At 57.5% G+C, this 26,635-nt stretch overlaps 8 non-coding genes across 8 annotated transcripts; all 8 read right to left on the bottom strand.

The window, feature by feature from the left end:
• Positions 1-1,165: 1,165 nt before the first annotated feature.
• trnaa-ugc (transfer RNA alanine (anticodon UGC)) lies at positions 1,166-1,238 on the bottom strand. Its single transcript has one exon. It is a non-coding gene; the product is annotated as a tRNA-Ala (tRNA).
• Positions 1,239-3,681: 2,443 nt separating this feature from the next.
• On the bottom strand, positions 3,682-3,754 carry trnaa-ugc (transfer RNA alanine (anticodon UGC)). The gene has a single exon. It is a non-coding gene; the product is annotated as a tRNA-Ala (tRNA).
• A 1,185-nt stretch (positions 3,755-4,939) lies between these two features.
• trnaa-ugc (transfer RNA alanine (anticodon UGC)) lies at positions 4,940-5,012 on the bottom strand. Its single transcript has one exon. It is a non-coding gene; the product is annotated as a tRNA-Ala (tRNA).
• Positions 5,013-6,197: 1,185 nt separating this feature from the next.
• On the bottom strand, positions 6,198-6,270 carry trnaa-ugc (transfer RNA alanine (anticodon UGC)). Its single transcript has one exon. It is a non-coding gene; the product is annotated as a tRNA-Ala (tRNA).
• Positions 6,271-7,455: 1,185 nt separating this feature from the next.
• trnaa-ugc (transfer RNA alanine (anticodon UGC)) lies at positions 7,456-7,528 on the bottom strand. The gene has a single exon. It is a non-coding gene; the product is annotated as a tRNA-Ala (tRNA).
• A 2,442-nt stretch (positions 7,529-9,970) lies between these two features.
• Positions 9,971-10,043, bottom strand: trnaa-ugc (transfer RNA alanine (anticodon UGC)). The gene has a single exon. It is a non-coding gene; the product is annotated as a tRNA-Ala (tRNA).
• A 2,442-nt stretch (positions 10,044-12,485) lies between these two features.
• trnaa-ugc (transfer RNA alanine (anticodon UGC)) lies at positions 12,486-12,558 on the bottom strand. Its single transcript has one exon. It is a non-coding gene; the product is annotated as a tRNA-Ala (tRNA).
• A 2,442-nt stretch (positions 12,559-15,000) lies between these two features.
• On the bottom strand, positions 15,001-15,073 carry trnaa-ugc (transfer RNA alanine (anticodon UGC)). Its single transcript has one exon. It is a non-coding gene; the product is annotated as a tRNA-Ala (tRNA).
• Between the last annotated feature and the right edge of the window lie 11,562 nt (positions 15,074-26,635).

Below are 26,635 nucleotides of genomic sequence, written 5' to 3'. Positions count from 1 at the left end.
CTTCACTCCTTCCGCAGTGGATCCTAAGCAGCCACGCTCCGGGATGTGCAGGAAATTCTCTCATCCGTCGGACGGCTGAGACCAAACATTGCTGATGCCGGTCTCGGTGAAACGACCAACTTGTCGGAGGTGCAGCAGCGGCAGCTGGTGGACTCAGGCGAGGCGGAACGACACATGGACGAGGAAAGAAGTGCTGAGGAGATGGCAATTGCTGACTGGAGGTCGAAACGACTTCAACCTTGGCGCAGCCACCACGAGCGTGAGGTGACGTCGCAGGGCCCCGCCTGACTGATAGAAGACTTCATTTGGTTGCAGTGAGCACAAAGCGCTTTTGTGTGTTGGGGTTGACAAAAGGGCACCCTGCTGGCCGTCAGCTGCAACCGCGGCAGGGAGACAGCTGACTCGTTGCAGAGAGGCAAGGGTGTGTGCCGATGCGTCCTGAAAGCGTTGTCGCGTTTTCAGCTCATCTGTGTTGCTGTGGCCCGCGTGCTGGTGAATGCGCACTCTTTCCAAAAAGCAGCCGAGGCTCCTTCGAGCCGGCGATCTAAGGAACGACAGATTTGCGACAGACCACAGTCCTCCGCTCTACCAGCTGAGCTATCGAAGGAGAGCCCAGCAGTGCCTCTCCCTTGCTGATGCTTTGCTGCGCACCTCCACTAATGTCACGCCATTGTCTCCCTGAAAATCTGTCACTCTGGGAGATCCTGAGCCACTGGCTGATCTCCACAGATTCGGCCTGTGCTGGCATGAAAAAATCGTCTTGAGTGCTGATCCGAAACTGCCAGATTCTGCCGGTACAGTACTTGACTCTCGCAGCTTCACGTACACGTCAGGTTAGGGTTTGGGCCGCAGCTTACCGACTGGTTCAAGTTGCCTCCCAACACGTCCGGACGTGCTGCCCGCTGACCTCAGGCAGCTACACCCACCGCCGGTGTGATCCTTTCAAGGAGCTGACTTTCACCCGCAGAGATAAAAACGTCAACGCCGCTGGCGTTTGCCTTCGCCGCGCAGCTCGACTTTCTTCCTACGCTGGACCGGCCTGTCGCTCACGCGTGAAGCTTTTGATCTTTCGGGACCACTCTCAGGGAGACGGCGTACGCAAACGGTATTCCGGCTGCTGCAGACCAGCCGAGTGAGAGGTTGCACTTGCCGTTTTAAAAGCAAGTGGAGAATGCGGGCATCGATCCCGCTACCTCTCGCACGCAAAGCGAGCGCTCTACCATTTGAGCTAATCCCCCAGTCGGACAGCCAGCCCTGACTTCACTCCTTCGGCAGTGGATCCTAAGCAGCCACGCTCCGGGATGTGCAGGAAATTCTCTCATCCGTCGGAAGGCTGAGACCAAACATTGCTGATGCCGGTCTCGGTGAAACGACCAACTTGTCGGAGGAGCAGCAGCGGCAGCTGGTGGACTCAGGCGAGGCGGAACGACACATGGACGAGGAAAGAAGTGCTGAGGAGATGGCAATTGCTGACTGGAGGTCGAAACGACTTCAACCTTGGCGCAGCCACCACGAGCGTGAGGTGACGTCGCAGGGCCCCGCCTGACTGATAGAAGACTTCATTTGGTTGCAGTGAGCACAAAGCGCTTTTGTGTGTTGGGGTTGAAAAAAGGGCACCCTGCTGGCCGTCAGCTGCAACCGCGGCAGGGAGACAGCTGACTCGTTGCAGAGAGGCAAGGGTGTGTGCCGATGCGTCCTGAAAGCGTTGTCGCGTTTTCAGCTCATCTGTGTTGCTGTGGCCCGCGTGCTGGTGAATGCGCACTCTTTCCAAAAAGCAGCCGAGGCTCCTTCGAGCCGGCGATCTAAGGAACGACAGATTTGCGACAGGCCACAGTCCTCCGCTCTACCAGCTGAGCTATCGAAGGAGAGCCCAGCAGTGCCTCTCCCTTGCTGATGCTTTGCTGCGCACCTCCACTAATGTCACGCCATTGTCTCCCTGAAAATCTGTCACTCTGGGAGATCCTGAGCCACTGGCTGATCTCCACAGATTCGGCCTGTGCTGGCATGAAAAAATCGTCTTGAGTGCTGATCCGAAACTGCCAGATTCTGCCGGTACAGTACCTGACTCTCGCAGCTTCACGTACACGTCAGGTTAGGGTTTGGGCCGCAGCTTACCGACTGGTTCAAGTTGCCTCCCAACACGTCCGGACGTGCTGCCCGCTGACCTCAGGCAGCTACACCCGCCGCCGGTGTGATCCTTTCAAGGAGCTGACTTTCACCCGCAGAGATAAAAACGTCAACGCCGCTGGCGTTTGCCTTCGCCGCGCAGCTCGACTTTCTTCCTACGCTGGACCGGCCTGTCGCTCACGCGTGAAGCTTTTGATCTTTCAGGACCACTCTCAGGGAGGCGGCGTACGCAAACGGTATTCCGGCTGCTGCAGACCAGCCGAGTGAGAGGTTGCACTTGCCGTTTTAAAAGCAAGTGGAGAATGCGGGCATCGACCCCGCTACCTCTCGCATGCAAAGCGAGCGCTCTACCATTTGAGCTAATCCCCCAGTTGGACAGCCAGCCCTGACTTCACTCCTTCCGCAGTGGATCCTAAGCAGCCACGCTCCGGGATGTGCAGGAAATTCTCTCATCCGTCGGACGGCTGAGACCAAACATTGCTGATGCCGGTCTCGGTGAAACGACCAACTTGTCGGAGGAGCAGCAGCGGCAGCTGGTGGACTCAGGCGAGGCGGAACGACACATGGACGAGGAAAGAAGTGCTGAGGAGATGGCAATTGCTGACTGGAGGTCGAAACGACTTCAACCTTGGCGCAGCCACCACGAGCGTGAGGTGACGTCGCAGGGCCCCGCCTGACTGATAGAAGACTTCATTTGGTTGCAGTGAGCACAAAGCGCTTTTGTGTGTTGGGGTTGACAAAAGGGCACCCTGCTGGCCGTCAGCTGCAACCGCGGCAGGGAGACAGCTGACTCGTTGCAGAGAGGCAAGGGTGTGTGCCGATGCGTCCTGAAAGCGTTGTCGCGTTTTCAGCTCATCTGTGTTGCTGTGGCCCGCGTGCTGGTGAATGCGCACTCTTTCCAAAAAGCAGCCGAGGCTCCTTCGAGCCGGCGATCTAAGGAACGACAGATTTGCGACAGACCACAGTCCTCCGCTCTACCAGCTGAGCTATCGAAGGAGAGCCCAGCAGTGCCTCTCCCTTGCTGATGCTTTGCTGCGCACCTCCACTAATGTCACGCCATTGTCTCCCTGAAAATCTGTCACTCTGGGAGATCCTGAGCCACTGGCTGATCTCCACAGATTCGGCCTGTGCTGGCATGAAAAAATCGTCTTGAGTGCTGATCCGAAACTGCCAGATTCTGCCGGTACAGTACCTGACTCTCGCAGCTTCACGTACACGTCAGGTTAGGGTTTGGGCCGCAGCTTACCGACTGGTTCAAGTTGCCTCCCAACACGTCCGGACGTGCTGCCCGCTGACCTCAGGCAGCTACACCCGCCGCCGGTGTGATCCTTTCAAGGAGCTGACTTTCACCCGCAGAGATAAAAACGTCAACGCCGCTGGCGTTTGCCTTCGCCGCGCAGCTCGACTTTCTTCCTACGCTGGACCGGCCTGTCGCTCACGCGTGAAGCTTTTGATCTTTCGGGACCACTCTCAGGGAGACGGCGTACGCAAACGGTATTCCGGCTGCTGCAGACCAGCCGAGTGAGAGGTTGCACTTGCCGTTTTAAAAGCAAGTGGAGAATGCGGGCATCGATCCCGCTACCTCTCGCACGCAAAGCGAGCGCTCTACCATTTGAGCTAATCCCCCAGTCGGACAGCCAGCCCTGACTTCACTCCTTCGGCAGTGGATCCTAAGCAGCCACGCTCCGGGATGTGCAGGAAATTCTCTCATCCGTCGGAAGGCTGAGACCAAACATTGCTGATGCCGGTCTCGGTGAAACGACCAACTTGTCGGAGGAGCAGCAGCGGCAGCTGGTGGACTCAGGCGAGGCGGAACGACACATGGACGAGGAAAGAAGTGCTGAGGAGATGGCAATTGCTGACTGGAGGTCGAAACGACTTCAACCTTGGCGCAGCCACCACGAGCGTGAGGTGACGTCGCAGGGCCCCGCCTGACTGATAGAAGACTTCATTTGGTTGCAGTGAGCACAAAGCGCTTTTGTGTGTTGGGGTTGAAAAAAGGGCACCCTGCTGGCCGTCAGCTGCAACCGCGGCAGGGAGACAGCTGACTCGTTGCAGAGAGGCAAGGGTGTGTGCCGATGCGTCCTGAAAGCATTGTCGCGTTTTCAGCTCATCTGTGTTGCTGTGGCCCGCGTGCTGGTGAATGCGCACTCTTTCCAAAAAGCAGCCGAGGCTCCTTCGAGCCGGCGATCTAAGGAACGACAGATTTGCGACAGACCACAGTCCTCCGCTCTACCAGCTGAGCTATCGAAGGAGAGCCCAGCAGTGCCTCTCCCTTGCTGATGCTTTGCTGCGCACCTCCACTAATGTCACGCCATTGTCTCCCTGAAAATCTGTCACTCTGGGAGATCCTGAGCCACTGGCTGATCTCCACAGATTCGGCCTGTGCTGGCATGAAAAAATCGTCTTGAGTGCTGATCCGAAACTGCCAGATTCTGCCGGTACAGTACTTGACTCTCGCAGCTTCACGTACACGTCAGGTTAGGGTTTGGGCCGCAGCTTACCGACTGGTTCAAGTTGCCTCCCAACACGTCCGGACGTGCTGCCCGCTGACCTCAGGCAGCTACACCCACCGCCGGTGTGATCCTTTCAAGGAGCTGACTTTCACCCGCAGAGATAAAAACGTCAACGCCGCTGGCGTTTGCCTTCGCCGCGCAGCTCGACTTTCTTCCTACGCTGGACCGGCCTGTCGCTCACGCGTGAAGCTTTTGATCTTTCGGGACCACTCTCAGGGAGACGGCGTACGCAAACGGTATTCCGGCTGCTGCAGACCAGCCGAGTGAGAGGTTGCACTTGCCGTTTTAAAAGCAAGTGGAGAATGCGGGCATCGATCCCGCTACCTCTCGCACGCAAAGCGAGCGCTCTACCATTTGAGCTAATCCCCCAGTTGGACAGCCAGCCCTGACTTCACTCCTTCCGCAGTGGATCCTAAGCAGCCACGCTCCGGGATGTGCAGGAAATTCTCTCATCCGTCGGACGGCTGAGACCAAACATTGCTGATGCCGGTCTCGGTGAAACGACCAACTTGTCGGAGGTGCAGCAGCGGCAGCTGGTGGACTCAGGCGAGGCGGAACGACACATGGACGAGGAAAGAAGTGCTGAGGAGATGGCAATTGCTGACTGGAGGTCGAAACGACTTCAACCTTGGCGCAGCCACCACGAGCGTGAGGTGACGTCGCAGGGCACCGCCTGACTGATAGAAGACTTCATTTGGTTGCAGTGAGCACAAAGCGCTTTTGTGTGTTGGGGTTGAAAAAAGGGCACCCTGCTGGCCGTCAGCTGCAACCGCGGCAGGGAGACAGCTGACTCGTTGCAGAGAGGTAAGGGTGTGTGCCGATGCGTCCTGAAAGCGTTGTCGCGTTTTCAGCTCATCTGTGTTGCTGTGGCCCGCGTGCTGGTGAATGCGCACTCTTTCCAAAAAGCAGCCGAGGCTCCTTCGAGCCGGCGATCTAAGGAACGACAGATTTGCGACAGACCACAGTCCTCCGCTCTACCAGCTGAGCTATCGAAGGAGAGCCCAGCAGTGCCTCTCCCTTGCTGATGCTTTGCTGCGCACCTCCACTAATGTCACGCCATTGTCTCCCTGAAAATCTGTCACTCTGGGAGATCCTGAGCCACTGGCTGATCTCCACAGATTCGGCCTGTGCTGGCATGAAAAAATCGTCTTGAGTGCTGATCCGAAACTGCCAGATTCTGCCGGTACAGTACCTGACTCTCGCAGCTTCACGTACACGTCAGGTTAGGGTTTGGGCCGCAGCTTACCGACTGGTTCAAGTTGCCTCCCAACACGTCCGGACGTGCTGCCCGCTGACCTCAGGCAGCTACACCCGCCGCCGGTGTGATCCTTTCAAGGAGCTGACTTTCACCCGCAGAGATAAAAACGTCAACGCCGCTGGCGTTTGCCTTCGCCGCGCAGCTCGACTTTCTTCCTACGCTGGACCGGCCTGTCGCTCACGCGTGAAGCTTTTGATCTTTCGGGACCACTCTCAGGGAGACGGCGTACGCAAACGGTATTCCGGCTGCTGCAGACCAGCCGAGTGAGAGGTTGCACTTGCCGTTTTAAAAGCAAGTGGAGAATGCGGGCATCGATCCCGCTACCTCTCGCACGCAAAGCGAGCGCTCTACCATTTGAGCTAATCCCCCAGTCGGACAGCCAGCCCTGACTTCACTCCTTCGGCAGTGGATCCTAAGCAGCCACGCTCCGGGATGTGCAGGAAATTCTCTCATCCGTCGGAAGGCTGAGACCAAACATTGCTGATGCCGGTCTCGGTGAAACGACCAACTTGTCGGAGGAGCAGCAGCGGCAGCTGGTGGACTCAGGCGAGGCGGAACGACACATGGACGAGGAAAGAAGTGCTGAGGAGATGGCAATTGCTGACTGGAGGTCGAAACGACTTCAACCTTGGCGCAGCCACCACGAGCGTGAGGTGACGTCGCAGGGCCCCGCCTGACTGATAGAAGACTTCATTTGGTTGCAGTGAGCACAAAGCGCTTTTGTGTGTTGGGGTTGAAAAAAGGGCACCCTGCTGGCCGTCAGCTGCAACCGCGGCAGGGAGACAGCTGACTCGTTGCAGAGAGGCAAGGGTGTGTGCCGATGCGTCCTGAAAGCGTTGTCGCGTTTTCAGCTCATCTGTGTTGCTGTGGCCCGCGTGCTGGTGAATGCGCACTCTTTCCAAAAAGCAGCCGAGGCTCCTTCGAGCCGGCGATCTAAGGAACGACAGATTTGCGACAGACCACAGTCCTCCGGTCTACCAGCTGAGCTATCGAAGGAGAGCCCAGCAGTGCCTCTCCCTTGCTGATGCTTTGCTGCGCACCTCCACTAATGTCACGCCATTGTCTCCCTGAAAATCTGTCACTCTGGGAGATCCTGAGCCACTGGCTGATCTCCACAGATTCGGCCTGTGCTGGCATGAAAAAATCGTTTTGAGTGCTGATCCGAAACTGCCAGATTCTGCCGGTACAGTACCTGACTCTCGCAGCTTCACGTACACGTCAGGTTAGGGTTTGGGCCGCAGCTTACCGACTGGTTCAAGTTGCCTCCCAACACGTCCGGACGTGCTGCCCGCTGACCTCAGGCAGCTACACCCACCGCCGGTGTGATCCTTTCAAGGAGCTGACTTTCACCCGCAGAGATAAAAACGTCAACGCCGCTGGCGTTTGCCTTCGCCGCGCAGCTCGACTTTCTTCCTACGCTGGACCGGCCTGTCGCTCACGCGTGAAGCTTTTGATCTTTCGGGACCACTCTCAGGGAGGCGGCGTACGCAAACGGTATTCCGGCTGCTGCAGACCAGCCGAGTGAGAGGTTGCACTTGCCGTTTTAAAAGCAAGTGGAGAATGCGGGCATCGATCCCGCTACCTCTCGCATGCAAAGCGAGCGCTCTACCATTTGAGCTAATCCCCCAGTTGGACAGCCAGCCCTGACTTCACTCCTTCCGCAGTGGATCCTAAGCAGCCACGCTCCGGGATGTGCAGGAAATTCTCTCATCCGTCGGACGGCTGAGACCAAACATTGCTGATGCCGGTCTCGGTGAAACGACCAACTTGTCGGAGGAGCAGCAGCGGCAGCTGGTGGACTCAGGCGAGGCGGAACGACACATGGACGAGGAAAGAAGTGCTGAGGAGATGGCAATTGCTGACTGGAGGTCGAAACGACTTCAACCTTGGCGCAGCCACCACAAGCGTGAGGTGACGTCGCAGGGCCCCGCCTGACTGATAGAAGACTTCATTTGGTTGCAGTGAGCACAAAGCGCTTTTGTGTGTTGGGGTTGAAAAAAGGGCACCCTGCTGGCCGTCAGCTGCAACCGCGGCAGGGAGACAGCTGACTCGTTGCAGAGAGGCAAGGGTGTGTGCCGATGCGTCCTGAAAGCGTTGTCGCGTTTTCAGCTCATCTGTGTTGCTGTGGCCCGCGTGCTGGTGAATGCGCACTCTTTCCAAAAAGCAGCCGAGGCTCCTTCGAGCCGGCGATCTAAGGAACGACAGATTTGCGACAGACCACAGTCCTCCGCTCTACCAGCTGAGCTATCGAAGGAGAGCCCAGCTGTGCCTCTCCCTTGCTGATGCTTTGCTGCGCACCTCCACTAATGTCATGCCATTGTCTCCCTGAAAATCTGTCACTCTGGGAGATCCTGAGCCACTGGCTGATCTCCACAGATTCGGCCTGTGCTGGCATGAAAAAATCGTCTTGAGTGCTGATCCGAAACTGCCAGATTCTGCCGGTACAGTACCTGACTCTCGCAGCTTCACGTACACGTCAGGTTAGGGTTTGGGCCGCAGCTTACCGACCGGTTCAAGTTGCCTCCCAACACGTCCGGACGTGCTGCCCGCTGACCTCAGGCAGCTCACCCACCGCCGGTGTGATCCTTTCAAGGAGCTGACTTTCACCCGCAGAGATAAAAACGTCAACGCCGCTGGCGTTTGCCTTCGCCGCGCAGCTCGACTTTCTTCCTACGCTGGACCGGCCTGTCGCTCACGCGTGAAGCTTTTGATCTTTCGGGACCACTCTCAGGGAGGCGGCGTACGCAAACGGTATTCCGGCTGCTGCAGACCAGCCGAGTGAGAGGTTGCACTTGCCGTTTTAAAAGCAAGTGGAGAATGCGCGCATCGATCCCGCTACCTCTCGCATGCAAAGCGAGCGCTCTACCATTTGAGCTAATCCCCCAGTTGGACAGCCAGCCCTGACTTCACTCCTTCTGCAGTGGATCCTAAGCAGCCACGCTCCGGGATGTGCAGGAAATTCTCTCATCCGTCGGACGGCTGAGACCAAACATTGCTGATGCCGGTCTCGGTGAAACGACCAACTTGTCGGAGGTGCAGCAGCGGCAGCTGGTGGACTCAGGCGAGGCGGAACGACACATGGACGAGGAAAGAAGTGCTGAGGAGATGGCAATTGCTGACTGGAGGTCGAAACGACTTCAACCTTGGCGCAGCCACCACGAGCGTGAGGTGACGTCGCAGGGCCCCGCCTGACTGATAGAAGACTTCATTTGGTTGCAGTGAGCACAAAGCGCTTTTGTGTGTTGGGGTTGAAAAAAGGGCACCCTGCTGGCCGTCAGCTGCAACCGCGGCAGGGAGACAGCTGACTCGTTGCAGAGAGGCAAGGGTGTGTGCCGATGCGTCCTGAAAGCGTTGTCGCGTTTTCAGCTCATCTGTGTTGCTGTGGCCCGCGTGCTGGTGAATGCGCACTCTTTCCAAAAAGCAGCCGAGGCTCCTTCGAGCCGGCGATCTAAGGAACGACAGATTTGCGACAGACCACAGTCCTCCGGTCTACCAGCTGAGCTATCGAAGGAGAGCCCAGCAGTGCCTCTCCCTTGCTGATGCTTTGCTGCGCACCTCCACTAATGTCACGCCATTGTCTCCCTGAAAATCTGTCACTCTGGGAGATCCTGAGCCACTGGCTGATCTCCACAGATTCGGCCTGTGCTGGCATGAAAAAATCGTTTTGAGTGCTGATCCGAAACTGCCAGATTCTGCCGGTACAGTACCTGACTCTCGCAGCTTCACGTACACGTCAGGTTAGGGTTTGGGCCGCAGCTTACCGACTGGTTCAAGTTGCCTCCCAACACGTCCGGACGTGCTGCCCGCTGACCTCAGGCAGCTACACCCACCGCCGGTGTGATCCTTTCAAGGAGCTGACTTTCACCCGCAGAGATAAAAACGTCAACGCCGCTGGCGTTTGCCTTCGCCGCGCAGCTCGACTTTCTTCCTACGCTGGACCGGCCTGTCGCTCACGCGTGAAGCTTTTGATCTTTCGGGACCACTCTCAGGGAGGCGGCGTACGCAAACGGTATTCCGGCTGCTGCAGACCAGCCGAGTGAGAGGTTGCACTTGCCGTTTTAAAAGCAAGTGGAGAATGCGGGCATCGATCCCGCTACCTCTCGCATGCAAAGCGAGCGCTCTACCATTTGAGCTAATCCCCCAGTTGGACAGCCAGCCCTGACTTCACTCCTTCCGCAGTGGATCCTAAGCAGCCACGCTCCGGGATGTGCAGGAAATTCTCTCATCCGTCGGACGGCTGAGACCAAACATTGCTGATGCCGGTCTCGGTGAAACGACCAACTTGTCGGAGGAGCAGCAGCGGCAGCTGGTGGACTCAGGCGAGGCGGAACGACACATGGACGAGGAAAGAAGTGCTGAGGAGATGGCAATTGCTGACTGGAGGTCGAAACGACTTCAACCTTGGCGCAGCCACCACAAGCGTGAGGTGACGTCGCAGGGCCCCGCCTGACTGATAGAAGACTTCATTTGGTTGCAGTGAGCACAAAGCGCTTTTGTGTGTTGGGGTTGAAAAAAGGGCACCCTGCTGGCCGTCAGCTGCAACCGCGGCAGGGAGACAGCTGACTCGTTGCAGAGAGGCAAGGGTGTGTGCCGATGCGTCCTGAAAGCGTTGTCGCGTTTTCAGCTCATCTGTGTTGCTGTGGCCCGCGTGCTGGTGAATGCGCACTCTTTCCAAAAAGCAGCCGAGGCTCCTTCGAGCCGGCGATCTAAGGAACGACAGATTTGCGACAGACCACAGTCCTCCGCTCTACCAGCTGAGCTATCGAAGGAGAGCCCAGCTGTGCCTCTCCCTTGCTGATGCTTTGCTGCGCACCTCCACTAATGTCATGCCATTGTCTCCCTGAAAATCTGTCACTCTGGGAGATCCTGAGCCACTGGCTGATCTCCACAGATTCGGCCTGTGCTGGCATGAAAAAATCGTCTTGAGTGCTGATCCGAAACTGCCAGATTCTGCCGGTACAGTACCTGACTCTCGCAGCTTCACGTACACGTCAGGTTAGGGTTTGGGCCGCAGCTTACCGACCGGTTCAAGTTGCCTCCCAACACGTCCGGACGTGCTGCCCGCTGACCTCAGGCAGCTCACCCACCGCCGGTGTGATCCTTTCAAGGAGCTGACTTTCACCCGCAGAGATAAAAACGTCAACGCCGCTGGCGTTTGCCTTCGCCGCGCAGCTCGACTTTCTTCCTACGCTGGACCGGCCTGTCGCTCACGCGTGAAGCTTTTGATCTTTCGGGACCACTCTCAGGGAGGCGGCGTACGCAAACGGTATTCCGGCTGCTGCAGACCAGCCGAGTGAGAGGTTGCACTTGCCGTTTTAAAAGCAAGTGGAGAATGCGCGCATCGATCCCGCTACCTCTCGCATGCAAAGCGAGCGCTCTACCATTTGAGCTAATCCCCCAGTTGGACAGCCAGCCCTGACTTCACTCCTTCTGCAGTGGATCCTAAGCAGCCACGCTCCGGGATGTGCAGGAAATTCTCTCATCCGTCGGACGGCTGAGACCAAACATTGCTGATGCCGGTCTCGGTGAAACGACCAACTTGTCGGAGGTGCAGCAGCGGCAGCTGGTGGACTCAGGCGAGGCGGAACGACACATGGACGAGGAAAGAAGTGCTGAGGAGATGGCAATTGCTGACTGGAGGTCGAAACGACTTCAACCTTGGCGCAGCCACCACGAGCGTGAGGTGACGTCGCAGGGCCCCGCCTGACTGATAGAAGACTTCATTTGGTTGCAGTGAGCACAAAGCGCTTTTGTGTGTTGGGGTTGAAAAAAGGGCACCCTGCTGGCCGTCAGCTGCAACCGCGGCAGGGAGACAGCTGACTCGTTGCAGAGAGGCAAGGGTGTGTGCCGATGCGTCCTGAAAGCGTTGTCGCGTTTTCAGCTCATCTGTGTTGCTGTGGCCCGCGTGCTGGTGAATGCGCACTCTTTCCAAAAAGCAGCCGAGGCTCCTTCGAGCCGGCGATCTAAGGAACGACAGATTTGCGACAGACCACAGTCCTCCGGTCTACCAGCTGAGCTATCGAAGGAGAGCCCAGCAGTGCCTCTCCCTTGCTGATGCTTTGCTGCGCACCTCCACTAATGTCACGCCATTGTCTCCCTGAAAATCTGTCACTCTGGGAGATCCTGAGCCACTGGCTGATCTCCACAGATTCGGCCTGTGCTGGCATGAAAAAATCGTTTTGAGTGCTGATCCGAAACTGCCAGATTCTGCCGGTACAGTACCTGACTCTCGCAGCTTCACGTACACGTCAGGTTAGGGTTTGGGCCGCAGCTTACCGACTGGTTCAAGTTGCCTCCCAACACGTCCGGACGTGCTGCCCGCTGACCTCAGGCAGCTACACCCACCGCCGGTGTGATCCTTTCAAGGAGCTGACTTTCACCCGCAGAGATAAAAACGTCAACGCCGCTGGCGTTTGCCTTCGCCGCGCAGCTCGACTTTCTTCCTACGCTGGACCGGCCTGTCGCTCACGCGTGAAGCTTTTGATCTTTCGGGACCACTCTCAGGGAGGCGGCGTACGCAAACGGTATTCCGGCTGCTGCAGACCAGCCGAGTGAGAGGTTGCACTTGCCGTTTTAAAAGCAAGTGGAGAATGCGGGCATCGATCCCGCTACCTCTCGCATGCAAAGCGAGCGCTCTACCATTTGAGCTAATCCCCCAGTTGGACAGCCAGCCCTGACTTCACTCCTTCCGCAGTGGATCCTAAGCAGCCACGCTCCGGGATGTGCAGGAAATTCTCTCATCCGTCGGACGGCTGAGACCAAACATTGCTGATGCCGGTCTCGGTGAAACGACCAACTTGTCGGAGGAGCAGCAGCGGCAGCTGGTGGACTCAGGCGAGGCGGAACGACACATGGACGAGGAAAGAAGTGCTGAGGAGATGGCAATTGCTGACTGGAGGTCGAAACGACTTCAACCTTGGCGCAGCCACCACAAGCGTGAGGTGACGTCGCAGGGCCCCGCCTGACTGATAGAAGACTTCATTTGGTTGCAGTGAGCACAAAGCGCTTTTGTGTGTTGGGGTTGAAAAAAGGGCACCCTGCTGGCCGTCAGCTGCAACCGCGGCAGGGAGACAGCTGACTCGTTGCAGAGAGGCAAGGGTGTGTGCCGATGCGTCCTGAAAGCGTTGTCGCGTTTTCAGCTCATCTGTGTTGCTGTGGCCCGCGTGCTGGTGAATGCGCACTCTTTCCAAAAAGCAGCCGAGGCTCCTTCGAGCCGGCGATCTAAGGAACGACAGATTTGCGACAGACCACAGTCCTCCGCTCTACCAGCTGAGCTATCGAAGGAGAGCCCAGCTGTGCCTCTCCCTTGCTGATGCTTTGCTGCGCACCTCCACTAATGTCATGCCATTGTCTCCCTGAAAATCTGTCACTCTGGGAGATCCTGAGCCACTGGCTGATCTCCACAGATTCGGCCTGTGCTGGCATGAAAAAATCGTCTTGAGTGCTGATCCGAAACTGCCAGATTCTGCCGGTACAGTACCTGACTCTCGCAGCTTCACGTACACGTCAGGTTAGGGTTTGGGCCGCAGCTTACCGACTGGTTCAAGTTGCCTCCCAACACGTCCGGACGTGCTGCCCGCTGACCTCAGGCAGCTCACCCACCGCCGGTGTGATCCTTTCAAGGAGCTGACTTTCACCCGCAGAGATAAAAACGTCAACGCCGCTGGCGTTTGCCTTCGCCGCGCAGCTCGACTTTCTTCCTACGCTGGACCGGCCTGTCGCTCACGCGTGAAGCTTTTGATCTTTCGGGACCACTCTCAGGGAGGCGGCGTACGCAAACGGTATTCCGGCTGCTGCAGACCAGCCGAGTGAGAGGTTGCACTTGCCGTTTTAAAAGCAAGTGGAGAATGCGCGCATCGATCCCGCTACCTCTCGCATGCAAAGCGAGCGCTCTACCATTTGAGCTAATCCCCCAGTTGGACAGCCAGCCCTGACTTCACTCCTTCTGCAGTGGATCCTAAGCAGCCACGCTCCGGGATGTGCAGGAAATTCTCTCATCCGTCGGACGGCTGAGACCAAACATTGCTGATGCCGGTCTCGGTGAAACGACCAACTTGTCGGAGGTGCAGCAGCGGCAGCTGGTGGACTCAGGCGAGGCGGAACGACACATGGACGAGGAAAGAAGTGCTGAGGAGATGGCAATTGCTGACTGGAGGTCGAAACGACTTCAACCTTGGCGCAGCCACCACGAGCGTGAGGTGACGTCGCAGGGCCCCGCCTGACTGATAGAAGACTTCATTTGGTTGCAGTGAGCACAAAGCGCTTTTGTGTGTTGGGGTTGAAAAAAGGGCACCCTGCTGGCCGTCAGCTGCAACCGCGGCAGGGAGACAGCTGACTCGTTGCAGAGAGGCAAGGGTGTGTGCCGATGCGTCCTGAAAGCGTTGTCGCGTTTTCAGCTCATCTGTGTTGCTGTGGCCCGCGTGCTGGTGAATGCGCACTCTTTCCAAAAAGCAGCCGAGGCTCCTTCGAGCCGGCGATCTAAGGAACGACAGATTTGCGACAGACCACAGTCCTCCGGTCTACCAGCTGAGCTATCGAAGGAGAGCCCAGCAGTGCCTCTCCCTTGCTGATGCTTTGCTGCGCACCTCCACTAATGTCACGCCATTGTCTCCCTGAAAATCTGTCACTCTGGGAGATCCTGAGCCACTGGCTGATCTCCACAGATTCGGCCTGTGCTGGCATGAAAAAATCGTTTTGAGTGCTGATCCGAAACTGCCAGATTCTGCCGGTACAGTACCTGACTCTCGCAGCTTCACGTACACGTCAGGTTAGGGTTTGGGCCGCAGCTTACCGACTGGTTCAAGTTGCCTCCCAACACGTCCGGACGTGCTGCCCGCTGACCTCAGGCAGCTACACCCACCGCCGGTGTGATCCTTTCAAGGAGCTGACTTTCACCCGCAGAGATAAAAACGTCAACGCCGCTGGCGTTTGCCTTCGCCGCGCAGCTCGACTTTCTTCCTACGCTGGACCGGCCTGTCGCTCACGCGTGAAGCTTTTGATCTTTCGGGACCACTCTCAGGGAGGCGGCGTACGCAAACGGTATTCCGGCTGCTGCAGACCAGCCGAGTGAGAGGTTGCACTTGCCGTTTTAAAAGCAAGTGGAGAATGCGGGCATCGATCCCGCTACCTCTCGCATGCAAAGCGAGCGCTCTACCATTTGAGCTAATCCCCCAGTTGGACAGCCAGCCCTGACTTCACTCCTTCCGCAGTGGATCCTAAGCAGCCACGCTCCGGGATGTGCAGGAAATTCTCTCATCCGTCGGACGGCTGAGACCAAACATTGCTGATGCCGGTCTCGGTGAAACGACCAACTTGTCGGAGGAGCAGCAGCGGCAGCTGGTGGACTCAGGCGAGGCGGAACGACACATGGACGAGGAAAGAAGTGCTGAGGAGATGGCAATTGCTGACTGGAGGTCGAAACGACTTCAACCTTGGCGCAGCCACCACAAGCGTGAGGTGACGTCGCAGGGCCCCGCCTGACTGATAGAAGACTTCATTTGGTTGCAGTGAGCACAAAGCGCTTTTGTGTGTTGGGGTTGAAAAAAGGGCACCCTGCTGGCCGTCAGCTGCAACCGCGGCAGGGAGACAGCTGACTCGTTGCAGAGAGGCAAGGGTGTGTGCCGATGCGTCCTGAAAGCGTTGTCGCGTTTTCAGCTCATCTGTGTTGCTGTGGCCCGCGTGCTGGTGAATGCGCACTCTTTCCAAAAAGCAGCCGAGGCTCCTTCGAGCCGGCGATCGAAGGAACGACAGATTTGCGACAGAACACAGTCCTCCGCTCTACCAGCTGAGCTATCGAAGGAGAGCCCAGCAGTGCCTCTCCCTTGCTGATGCTTTGCTGCGCACCTCCACTAATGTCGCGCCATTGTCTCCCTGAAAATCTGTCACTCTGGGAGATCCTGTGCCACTGGCTGATCTCCACAGATTCGGCCTGTGCTGGCATGAAAAAATCGTCTTGAGTGCTGATCCGAAACTGCCAGATTCTGCCGGTACAGTACCTGACTCTCGCAGCTTCATGTACACGTCAGGTTAGGGTTTGGGCCGCAGCTTACCGACCGGTTCAAGTTGCCTCCCAACACGTCCGGACGTGCTGCCCGCTGACCTCAGGCAGCTACACCCACCGCCGGTGTGATCCTTTCAAGGAGCTGACTTTCACCCGCAGAGATAAAAACGTCAACGCCGCTGGCGTTTGCCTTCGCCGCGCAGCTCGACTTTCTTCCTACGCTGGACCGGCCTGTCGCTCACGCGTGAAGCTTTTGATCTTTCGGGACCAATCTCAGGGAGGCGGCGTACGCAAACGGTATTCCGGCTGCTGCAGACCAGCCGAGTGAGAGGTTGCACTTGCCGTTTTAAAAGCAAGTGGAGAATGCGGGCATCGATCCCGCTACCGCTCGCATGCAAAGCGAGCGCTTTACCATTTGAGCTAATCCCCCAGTTGGACAGCCAGCCCTGACTTCACTCCTTCCGCAGTGGATCCTAAGCAGCCACGCTCCGGGATGTGCAGGAAATTCTCTCATCCGTCGGACGGCTGAGACCAAACATTGCTGATGCCGGTCTCGGTGAAACGACCAACTTGTCGGAGGAGCAGCAGCGGCAGCTGGTGGACTCAGGCGAGGCGGAACGACACATGGACGAGGAAAGAAGTGCTGAGGAGATGGCAATTGCTGACTGGAGGTCGAAACGACTTCAACCTTGGCGCAGCCACCACGAGCGTGAGGTGACGTCGCAGGGCCCCGCCTGACTGATAGAAGACTTCATTTGGTTGCAGTGAGCACAAAGCGCTTTTGTGTGTTGGGGTTGAAAAAAGGGCACCCTGCTGGCCGTCAGCTGCAACCGCGGCAGGGAGACAGCTGACTCGTTGCAGAGAGGCAAGGGTGTGTGCCGATGCGTCCTGAAAGCGTTGTCGCGTTTTCAGCTCATCTGTGTTGCTGTGGCCCGCGTGCTGGTGAATGCGCACTCTTTCCAAAAAGCAGCCGAGGCTCCTTCGAGCCGGCGATCTAAGGAACGACAGATTTGCGACAGACCACAGTCCTCCGCTCTACCAGCTGAGCTATCGAAGGAGAGCCCAGCAGTGCCTCTCCCTTGCTGATGCTTTGCTGCGCACCTCCACTAATGTCACGCCATTGTCTCCCTGAAAATCTGTCACTCTGGGAGATCCTGAGCCACTGGCTGATCTCCACAGATTCGGCCTGTGCTGGCATGAAAAAATCGTCTTGAGTGCTGATCCGAAACTGCCAGATTCTGCCGGTACAGTACCTGACTCTCGCAGCTTCATGTACACGTCAGGTTAGGGTTTGGGCCGCAGCTTACCGACCGGTTCAAGTTGCCTCCCAACACGTCCGGACGTGCTGCCCGCTGACCTCAGGCAGCTACACCCACCGCCGGTGTGATCCTTTCAAGGAGCTGACTTTCACCCGCAGAGATAAAAACGTCAACGCCGCTGGCGTTTGCCTTCGCCGCGCAGCTCGACTTTCTTCCTACGCTGGACCGGCCTGTCGCTCATGCGTGAAGCTTTTGATCTTTCGGGACCACTCTCAGGGAGGCGGCGTACGCAAACGGTATTCCGGCTGCTGCAGACCAGCCGAGTGAGAGGTTGCACTTGCCGTTTTAAAAGCAAGTGGAGAATGCGCGCATCGATCCCGCTACCTCTCGCACGCAAAGCGAGCGCTCTACCATTTGAGCTAATCCCCCAGTTGGACAGCCAGCCCTGACTTCACTCCTTCCGCAGTGGATCCTAAGCAGCCACGCTCCGGGATGTGCAGGAAATTCTCTCATCCGTCGGACGGCTGAGACCAAACATTGCTGATGCCGGTCTCGGTGAAACGACCAACTTGTCGGAGGTGCAGCAGCGGCAGCTGGTGGACTCAGGCGAGGCGGAACGACACATGGACGAGGAAAGAAGTGCTGAGGAGATGGCAATTGCTGACTGGAGGTCGAAACGACTTCAACCTTGGCGCAGCCACCACGAGCGTGAGGTGACGTCGCAGGGCCCCGCCTGACTGATAGAAGACTTCATTTGGTTGCAGTGAGCACAAAGCGCTTTTGTGTGTTGGGGTTGAAAAAAGGGCACCCTGCTGGCCGTCAGCTGCAACCGCGGCAGGGAGACAGCTGACTCGTTGCAGAGAGGCAAGGGTGTGTGCCGATGCGACCTGAAAGCGTTGTCGCGTTTTCAGCTCATCTGTGTTGCTGTGGCCCGCGTGCTGGTGAATGCGCACTCTTTCCAAAAAGCAGCCGAGGCTCCTTCGAGCCGGCGATCTAAGGAACGACAGATTTGCGACAGACCACAGTCCTCCGCTCTACCAGCTGAGCTATCGAAGGAGAGCCCAGCAGTGCCTCTCCCTTGCTGATGCTTTGCTGCGCACCTCCACTAATGTCACGCCATTGTCTCCCTGAAAATCTGTCACTCTGGGAGATCCTGAGCCACTGGCTGATCTCCACAGATTCGGCCTGTGCTGGCATGAAAAAATCGTCTTGAGTGCTGATCCGAAACTGCCAGATTCTGCCGGTACAGTACCTGACTCTCGCAGCTTCATGTACACGTCAGGTTAGGGTTTGGGCCGCAGCTTACCGACCGGTTCAAGTTGCCTCCCAACACGTCCGGACGTGCTGCCCGCTGACCTCAGGCAGCTACACCCACCGCCGGTGTGATCCTTTCAAGGAGCTGACTTTCACCCGCAGAGATAAAAACGTCCACGCCGCTGGCGTTTGCCTTCGCCGCGCAGCTCGACTTTCTTCCTACGCTGGACCGGCCTGTCGCTCACGCGTGAAGCTTTTGATCTTTCGGGACCACTCTCAGGGAGGCGGCGTACGCAAACGGTATTCCGGCTGCTGCAGACCAGCCGAGTGAGAGGTTGCACTTGCCGTTTTAAAAGCAAGTGGAGAATGCGTGCATCGATCCCGCTACCTCGCGCATGCAAAGCGAGCGCTCTACCATTTGAGCTAATCCCCCAGTTGGACAGCCAGCCCTGACTTCACTCCTTCCGCAGTGGATCCTAAGCAGCCACGCTCCGGGATGTGCAGGAAATTCTCTCATCCGTCGGACGGCTGAGACCAAACATTGCTGATGCCGGTCTCGGTGAAACGACCAACTTGTCGGAGGTGCAGCAGCGGCAGCTGGTGGACTCAGGCGAGGCGGAACGACACATGGACGAGGAAAGAAGTGCTGAGGAGATGGCAATTGCTGACTGGAGGTCGAAACGACTTCAACCTTGGCGCAGCCACCACGAGCGTGAGGTGACGTCGCAGGGCCCCGCCTGACTGATAGAAGACTTCATTTGGTTGCAGTGAGCACAAAGCGCTTTTGTGTGTTGGGGTTGAAAAAAGGGCACCCTGCTGGCCGTCAGCTGCAACCGCGGCAGGGAGACAGCTGACTCGTTGCAGAGAGGCAAGGGTGTGTGCCGATGCGTCCTGAAAGCGTTGTCGCGTTTTCAGCTCATCTGTGTTGCTGTGGCCCGCGTGCTGGTGAATGCGCACTCTTTCCAAAAAGCAGCCGAGGCTCCTTCGAGCCGGCGATCTAAGGAACGACAGATTTGCGACAGACCACAGTCCTCCGCTCTACCAGCTGAGCTATCGAAGGAGAGCCCAGCAGTGCCTCTCCCTTGCTGATGCTTTGCTGCGCACCTCCACTAATGTCACGCCATTGTCTCCCTGAAAATCTGTCACTCTGGGAGATCCTGAGCCACTGGCTGATCTCCACAGATTCGGCCTGTGCTGGCATGAAAAAATCGTCTTGAGTGCTGATCCGAAACTGCCAGATTCTGCCGGTACAGTACCTGACTTTCGCAGCTTCATGTACACGTCAGGTTAGGGTTTGGGCCGCAGCTTACCGACCGGTTCAAGTTGCCTCCCAACACGTCCGGACGTGCTGCCCGCTGACCTCAGGCAGCTACACCCACCGCCGGTGTGATCCTTTCAAGGAGCTGACTTTCACCCGCAGAGATAAAAACGTCCACGCCGCTGGCGTTTGCCTTCGCCGCGCAGCTCGACTTTCTTCCTACGCTGGACCGGCCTGTCGCTCACGCGTGAAGCTTTTGATCTTTCGGGACCACTCTCAGGGAGGCGGCGTACGCAAACGGTATTCCGGCTGCTGCAGACCAGCCGAGTGAGAGGTTGCACTTGCCGTTTTAAAAGCAAGTGGAGAATGCGCGCATCGATCCCGCTACCTCGCGCATGCAAAGCGAGCGCTCTACCATTTGAGCTAATCCCCCAGTTGGACAGCCAGCCCTGACTTCACTCCTTCCGCAGTGGATCCTAAGCAGCCACGCTCCGGGATGTGCAGGAAATTCTCTCATCCGTCGGACGGCTGAGACCAAACATTGCTGATGCCGGTCTCGGTGAAACGACCAACTTGTCGGAGGAGCAGCAGCGGCAGCTGGTGGACTCAGGCGAGGCGGAACGACACATGGACGAGGAAAGAAGTGCTGAGGAGATGGCAATTGCTGACTGGAGGTCGAAACGACTTCAACCTTGGCGCAGCCACCACGAGCGTGAGGTGACGTCGCAGGGCCCCGCCTGACTGATAGAAGACTTCATTTGGTTGCAGTGAGCACAAAGCGCTTTTGTGTGTTGGGGTTGAAAAAAGGGCACCCTGCTGGCCGTCAGCTGCAACCGCGGCAGGGAGACAGCTGACTCGTTGCAGAGAGGCAAGGGTGTGTGCCGATGCGTCCTGAAAGCGTTGTCGCGTTTTCAGCTCATCTGTGTTGCTGTGGCCCGCGTGCTGGTGAATGCGCACTCTTTCCAAAAAGCAGCCGAGGCTCCTTCGAGCCGGCGATCTAAGGAACGACAGATTTGCGACAGACCACAGTCCTCCGCTCTACCAGCTGAGCTATCGAAGGAGAGCCCAGCAGTGCCTCTCCCTTGCTGATGCTTTGCTGCGCACCTCCACTAATGTCACGCCATTGTCTCCCTGAAAATCTGTCACTCTGGGAGATCCTGAGCCACTGGCTGATCTCCACAGATTCGGCCTGTGCTGGCATGAAAAAATCGTCTTGAGTGCTGATCCGAAACTGCCAGATTCTGCCGGTACAGTACCTGACTCTCGCAGCTTCATGTACACGTCAGGTTAGGGTTTGGGCCGCAGCTTACCGACCGGTTCAAGTTGCCTCCCAACACGTCCGGACGTGCTGCCCGCTGACCTCAGGCAGCTACACCCACCGCCGGTGTGATCCTTTCAAGGAGCTGACTTTCACCCGCAGAGATAAAAACGTCAACGCCGCTGGCGTTTGCCTTCGCCGCGCAGCTCGACTTTCTTCCTACGCTGGACCGGCCTGTCGCTCACGCGTGAAGCTTTTGATCTTTCGGGACCACTCTCAGGGAGGCGGCGTACGCAAACGGTATTCCGGCTGCTGCAGACCAGCCGAGTGAGAGGTTGCACTTGCCGTTTTAAAAGCAAGTGGAGAATGCGCGCATCGATCCCGCTACCTCGCGCATGCAAAGCGAGCGCTCTACCATTTGAGCTAATCCCCCAGTTGGACAGCCAGCCCTGACTTCACTCCTTCCGCAGTGGATCCTAAGCAGCCACGCTCCGGGATGTGCAGGAAATTCTCTCATCCGTCGGACGGCTGAGACCAAACATTGCTGATGCCGGTCTCGGTGAAACGACCAACTTGTCGGAGGAGCAGCAGCGGCAGCTGGTGGACTCAGGCGAGGCGGAACGACACATGGACGAGGAAAGAAGTGCTGAGGAGATGGCAATTGCTGACTGGAGGTCGAAACGACTTCAACCTTGGCGCAGCCACCACGAGCGTGAGGTGACGTCGCAGGGCCCCGCCTGACTGATAGAAGACTTCATTTGGTTGCAGTGAGCACAAAGCGCTTTTGTGTGTTGGGGTTGAAAAAAGGGCACCCTGCTGGCCGTCAGCTGCAACCGCGGCAGGGAGACAGCTGACTCGTTGCAGAGAGGCAAGGGTGTGTGCCGATGCGTCCTGAAAGCGTTGTCGCGTTTTCAGCTCATCTGTGTTGCTGTGGCCCGCGTGCTGGTGAATGCGCACTCTTTCCAAAAAGCAGCCGAGGCTCCTTCGAGCCGGCGATCTAAGGAACGACAGATTTGCGACAGACCACAGTCCTCCGCTCTACCAGCTGAGCTATCGAAGGAGAGCCCAGCAGTGCCTCTCCCTTGCTGATGCTTTGCTGCGCACCTCCACTAATGTCACGCCATTGTCTCCCTGAAAATCTGTCACTCTGGGAGATCCTGAGCCACTGGCTGATCTCCACAGATTCGGCCTGTGCTGGCATGAAAAAATCGTCTTGAGTGCTGATCCGAAACTGCCAGATTCTGCCGGTACAGTACCTGACTCTCGCAGCTTCATGTACACGTCAGGTTAGGGTTTGGGCCGCAGCTTACCGACCGGTTCAAGTTGCCTCCCAACACGTCCGGACGTGCTGCCCGCTGACCTCAGGCAGCTACACCCACCGCCGGTGTGATCCTTTCAAGGAGCTGACTTTCACCCGCAGAGATAAAAACGTCCACGCCGCTGGCGTTTGCCTTCGCCGCGCAGCTCGACTTTCTTCCTACGCTGGACCGGCCTGTCGCTCACGCGTGAAGCTTTTGATCTTTCGGGACCACTCTCAGGGAGGCGGCGTACGCAAACGGTATTCCGGCTGCTGCAGACCAGCCGAGTGAGAGGTTGCACTTGCCGTTTTAAAAGCAAGTGGAGAATGCGCGCATCGATCCCGCTACCTCGCGCATGCAAAGCGAGCGCTCTACCATTTGAGCTAATCCCCCAGTTGGACAGCCAGCCCTGACTTCACTCCTTCCGCAGTGGATCCTAAGCAGCCACGCTCCGGGATGTGCAGGAAATTCTCTCATCCGTCGGACGGCTGAGACCAAACATTGCTGATGCCGGTCTCGGTGAAACGACCAACTTGTCGGAGGTGCAGCAGCGGCAGCTGGTGGACTCAGGCGAGGCGGAACGACACATGGACGAGGAAAGAAGTGCTGAGGAGATGGCAATTGCTGACTGGAGGTCGAAACGACTTCAACCTTGGCGCAGCCACCACGAGCGTGAGGTGACGTCGCAGGGCCCCGCCTGACTGATAGAAGACTTCATTTGGTTGCAGTGAGCACAAAGCGCTTTTGTGTGTTGGGGTTGAAAAAAGGGCACCCTGCTGGCCGTCAGCTGCAACCGCGGCAGGGAGACAGCTGACTCGTTGCAGAGAGGCAAGGGTGTGTGCCGATGCGTCCTGAAAGCGTTGTCGCGTTTTCAGCTCATCTGTGTTGCTGTGGCCCGCGTGCTGGTGAATGCGCACTCTTTCCAAAAAGCAGCCGAGGCTCCTTCGAGCCGGCGATCTAAGGAACGACAGATTTGCGACAGACCACAGTCCTCCGCTCTACCAGCTGAGCTATCGAAGGAGAGCCCAGCAGTGCCTCTCCCTTGCTGATGCTTTGCTGCGCACCTCCACTAATGTCACGCCATTGTCTCCCTGAAAATCTGTCACTCTGGGAGATCCTGAGCCACTGGCTGATCTCCACAGATTCGGCCTGTGCTGGCATGAAAAAATCGTCTTGAGTGCTGATCCGAAACTGCCAGATTCTGCCGGTACAGTACCTGACTCTCGCAGCTTCATGTACACGTCAGGTTAGGGTTTGGGCCGCAGCTTACCGACCGGTTCAAGTTGCCTCCCAACACGTCCGGACGTGCTGCCCGCTGACCTCAGGCAGCTACACCCACCGCCGGTGTGATCCTTTCAAGGAGCTGACTTTCACCCGCAGAGATAAAAACGTCCACGCCGCTGGCGTTTGCCTTCGCCGCGCAGCTCGACTTTCTTCCTACGCTGGACCGGCCTGTCGCTCACGCGTGAAGCTTTTGATCTTTCGGGACCACTCTCAGGGAGGCGGCGTACGCAAACGGTATTCCGGCTGCTGCAGACCAGCCGAGTGAGAGGTTGCACTTGCCGTTTTAAAAGCAAGTGGAGAATGCGCGCATCGATCCCGCTACCTCGCGCATGCAAAGCGAGCGCTCTACCATTTGAGCTAATCCCCCAGTTGGACAGCCAGCCCTGACTTCACTCCTTCCGCAGTGGATCCTAAGCAGCCACGCTCCGGGATGTGCAGGAAATTCTCTCATCCGTCGGACGGCTGAGACCAAACATTGCTGATGCCGGTCTCGGTGAAACGACCAACTTGTCGGAGGTGCAGCAGCGGCAGCTGGTGGACTCAGGCGAGGCGGAACGACACATGGACGAGGAAAGAAGTGCTGAGGAGATGGCAATTGCTGACTGGAGGTCGAAACGACTTCAACCTTGGCGCAGCCACCACGAGCGTGAGGTGACGTCGCAGGGCCCCGCCTGACTGATAGAAGACTTCATTTGGTTGCAGTGAGCACAAAGCGCTTTTGTGTGTTGGGGTTGAAAAAAGGGCACCCTGCTGGCCGTCAGCTGCAACCGCGGCAGGGAGACAGCTGACTCGTTGCAGAGAGGCAAGGGTGTGTGCCGATGCGTCCTGAAAGCGTTGTCGCGTTTTCAGCTCATCTGTGTTGCTGTGGCCCGCGTGCTGGTGAATGCGCACTCTTTCCAAAAAGCAGCCGAGGCTCCTTCGAGCCGGCGATCTAAGGAACGACAGATTTGCGACAGACCACAGTCCTCCGCTCTACCAGCTGAGCTATCGAAGGAGAGCCCAGCAGTGCCTCTCCCTTGCTGATGCTTTGCTGCGCACCTCCACTAATGTCACGCCATTGTCTCCCTGAAAATCTGTCACTCTGGGAGATCCTGAGCCACTGGCTGATCTCCACAGATTCGGCCTGTGCTGGCATGAAAAAATCGTCTTGAGTGCTGATCCGAAACTGCCAGATTCTGCCGGTACAGTACCTGACTCTCGCAGCTTCATGTACACGTCAGGTTAGGGTTTGGGCCGCAGCTTACCGACCGGTTCAAGTTGCCTCCCAACACGTCCGGACGTGCTGCCCGCTGACCTCAGGCAGCTACACCCACCGCCGGTGTGATCCTTTCAAGGAGCTGACTTTCACCCGCAGAGATAAAAACGTCAACGCCGCTGGCGTTTGCCTTCGCCGCGCAGCTCGACTTTCTTCCTACGCTGGACCGGCCTGTCGCTCACGCGTGAAGCTTTTGATCTTTCGGGACCACTCTCAGGGAGGCGGCGTACGCAAACGGTATTCCGGCTGCTGCAGACCAGCCGAGTGAGAGGTTGCACTTGCCGTTTTAAAAGCAAGTGGAGAATGCGCGCATCGATCCCGCTACCTCGCGCATGCAAAGCGAGCGCTCTACCATTTGAGCTAATCCCCCAGTTGGACAGCCAGCCCTGACTTCACTCCTTCCGCAGTGGATCCTAAGCAGCCACGCTCCGGGATGTGCAGGAAATTCTCTCATCCGTCGGACGGCTGAGACCAAACATTGCTGATGCCGGTCTCGGTGAAACGACCAACTTGTCGGAGGAGCAGCAGCGGCAGCTGGTGGACTCAGGCGAGGCGGAACGACACATGGACGAGGAAAGAAGTGCTGAGGAGATGGCAATTGCTGACTGGAGGTCGAAACGACTTCAACCTTGGCGCAGCCACCACGAGCGTGAGGTGACGTCGCAGGGCCCCGCCTGACTGATAGAAGACTTCATTTGGTTGCAGTGAGCACAAAGCGCTTTTGTGTGTTGGGGTTGAAAAAAGGGCACCCTGCTGGCCGTCAGCTGCAACCGCGGCAGGGAGACAGCTGACTCGTTGCAGAGAGGCAAGGGTGTGTGCCGATGCGTCCTGAAAGCGTTGTCGCGTTTTCAGCTCATCTGTGTTGCTGTGGCCCGCGTGCTGGTGAATGCGCACTCTTTCCAAAAAGCAGCCGAGGCTCCTTCGAGCCGGCGATCTAAGGAACGACAGATTTGCGACAGACCACAGTCCTCCGCTCTACCAGCTGAGCTATCGAAGGAGAGCCCAGCAGTGCCTCTCCCTTGCTGATGCTTTGCTGCGCACCTCCACTAATGTCACGCCATTGTCTCCCTGAAAATCTGTCACTCTGGGAGATCCTGAGCCACTGGCTGATCTCCACAGATTCGGCCTGTGCTGGCATGAAAAAATCGTCTTGAGTGCTGATCCGAAACTGCCAGATTCTGCCGGTACAGTACCTGACTCTCGCAGCTTCATGTACACGTCAGGTTAGGGTTTGGGCCGCAGCTTACCGACCGGTTCAAGTTGCCTCCCAACACGTCCGGACGTGCTGCCCGCTGACCTCAGGCAGCTACACCCACCGCCGGTGTGATCCTTTCAAGGAGCTGACTTTCACCCGCAGAGATAAAAACGTCCACGCCGCTGGCGTTTGCCTTCGCCGCGCAGCTCGACTTTCTTCCTACGCTGGACCGGCCTGTCGCTCACGCGTGAAGCTTTTGATCTTTCGGGACCACTCTCAGGGAGGCGGCGTACGCAAACGGTATTCCGGCTGCTGCAGACCAGCCGAGTGAGAGGTTGCACTTGCCGTTTTAAAAGCAAGTGGAGAATGCGCGCATCGATCCCGCTACCTCTCGCATGCAAAGCGAGCGCTCTACCATTTGAGCTAATCCCCCAGTTGGACAGCCAGCCCTGACTTCACTCCTTCCGCAGTGGATCCTAAGCAGCCACGCTCCGGGATGTGCAGGAAATTCTCTCATCCGTCGGACGGCTGAGACCAAACATTGCTGATGCCGGTCTCGGTGAAACGACCAACTTGTCGGAGGTGCAGCAGCGGCAGCTGGTGGACTCAGGCGAGGCGGAACGACACATGGACGAGGAAAGAAGTGCTGAGGAGATGGCAATTGCTGACTGGA

This window comes from Chiloscyllium plagiosum, unplaced genomic scaffold (assembly GCF_037043375.1).
Source record: "Chiloscyllium plagiosum isolate Xiang-an unplaced genomic scaffold, Cpla_swu_hap1 HiC_scaffold_55, whole genome shotgun sequence".
Taxonomy (NCBI): Eukaryota; Metazoa; Chordata; class Chondrichthyes; order Orectolobiformes; family Hemiscylliidae; genus Chiloscyllium; species Chiloscyllium plagiosum.
This window is presented reverse-complemented; position numbering and strand designations above follow the sequence as displayed.